A 2177-nucleotide genomic window follows, 5' to 3' on the forward strand; every position below is an offset into this window, starting at 1 on the left:
ATCAACAGACTTGTTGCAGAGGTTTCCTACAGGACAGCAAGCACTCCTATTAGAGATTTGATCCAAATAAGCGCTGGGTTCTTGTGTAACTAGAAAAAGCTGATTCATTTATTTCTTTTTATATGCATAAATCCTGCACTGAAGAAAGGAGAAAAGGCTGAGTTTAGAAGCTGATGGTCTGAGGAGAGAAATCTTCTTTGCTGTTAAGAAGATTTCTGTAAATCTCCATAAGCAAATGGAATATGGTGTCTAGATGTCTGAACTAGTGATGGGACTTTTTATGATTGTAATGTAAATGATACTGGGCTTGTTTTTGATTGCAGTTAGAGCATTTCCTTGTTGGTGGAAAGATGAAAAGGAGTAGGCAGGGTCTTCTTGGAATTAAACACACAGAGAACTTCAGTTTTGACAAATGTGAAGTTCAATACTGGTTACGGTATTAAGTTAATGAGTTGTTTAAATGGATGTTTCACTAATGACTCAATATCGCACTCACATCCAGTAGAGCAGAATTTTGGGTGGGTAGATGAAAATAAGTTTCCTGCCCCTTTATGTTCATATGATGGGAAAACATTTCAGTAATGTTGCAGATCTGTCTAGAAGAAATTTAAGTGAACTCCTTAAAGGTTCATTTCCATTCCCAATAAATGAACAAGATAGTGGGGGGAGCTTTATGCCTATAGGGGATTGGTTTGTGTTGTTAAGTATGATAAAGGAATCTTTTTCAAGTTTCTGATAATGCAGAATATCCTGGCTTGCTGAGGATATATAACAGCACAGCAGAGGAAGCTTGATGAACTGCTGAGGATAACTAAGGGCAGGGAGCTTAAATAGTAGAGATGATTGTCCAGCTTTTAGGGCCAGAGCACATTAAGTAAGTTAATGTGGCTATCTAAGGACACTGAGCATGCCCAGTAAGCAGTGATAGATTTTTAAGGACTCAGAGCATGCTTTTGTGCACAGCTCCTTATGCCACATAATCCCTAAAGATGCCATTTTATGCCATCTGGCTTTTGTTGTTATTCCCAGTCAGCACTTCTAGATTGTTTTATGTTTTGTTTTGTTTTTTTTTTTTTCCACTGTGAAACATATTTCCCTTTCATTTCAGAGATATTTTTTTTTATTTTGCTCAAAGCTTATCCTGCATACCAATAAATCAAACCATATTTCAAGCATTTTTTTAAATTTTAGCTGTGTCCACAGATCCAATTAACAATCATCATTAGTCACCTCTTCCCTTTTTTCTTTTCTCTTTGTTAAATAGTGACTTCTACAGATGTCCAAGGACCACTGACTGCAGAAAGAGCTGTGCATGCAACGTGCAGCTGCTATGACAATGGAGTCCATAATTCCCCTCTTGCCATTTTGCTCCAAACTGTTTGGTTTTATTTGCTCACCCACCTCCACGAATGTCTGTGTGTGTTCCTTCTTTACTGTTGGAGCCCAGCAATGATGGTGATCTGGTCTGGAATGAAGGAGGTGCTTGGCCTCAGCCCTGTTGGGGCTCATATTCAGTGGATGTACGATGACAGAAAGTAGCAGATTTCTATTTTGGTGCCTAAACCAAAGTGCAGTGATGTTCCTGAAGCCATATAATTGCCAATGACTAGAACAAGATGTGGTGATCGTTTACCCCCATCATTCCCGTTTTGATGCAATGAGATTTGCTCTATACCAGCAAAACCTGCGGTCCAACCTAAGGCCTCTAGATACAGGAAGAAGACACAAATTAAAATCTTTCATGGGTACTTGGCTACTCCTCAGTGCCCCGTATGTAGTATCCTGTTTGTTATTTTGGGGCTTGTCTGTCTAGACAAGAAGCAAGAAGCACAGAGTCTTCAGAAGACTGCGCCTTTGAGTGCTGCACATCATGCAATGCAATTGCTTATAAAAAGCATGACTGACTTGTAAAGCATTATTAAGCATTACTATTTTACCTCATTTTCATGCTCGGTAATCTTTCCCCAACATGAACAAAAAAAACCCTATACAATGTGAGAACAGAGGGGGATGTAAACAGTGCCTGTGCCCACAAAAGGGATGAGTGGCAGGAAGAGAGTTGTTTTTTCCCTGCACTGACATTTACCGGGGTGGGAATGGGGGGTGGTGGGGTGGTGAACAGGGCATTCAATAAGAATATGACAAGGACCTTCTCTGAACTGGGTTTATTATTATTA

Source organism: Falco punctatus (genome assembly GCF_963210335.1).
Source record: "Falco punctatus genome assembly, chromosome: Z".
Lineage (NCBI taxonomy): Eukaryota > Metazoa > Chordata > Aves > Falconiformes > Falconidae > Falco > Falco punctatus.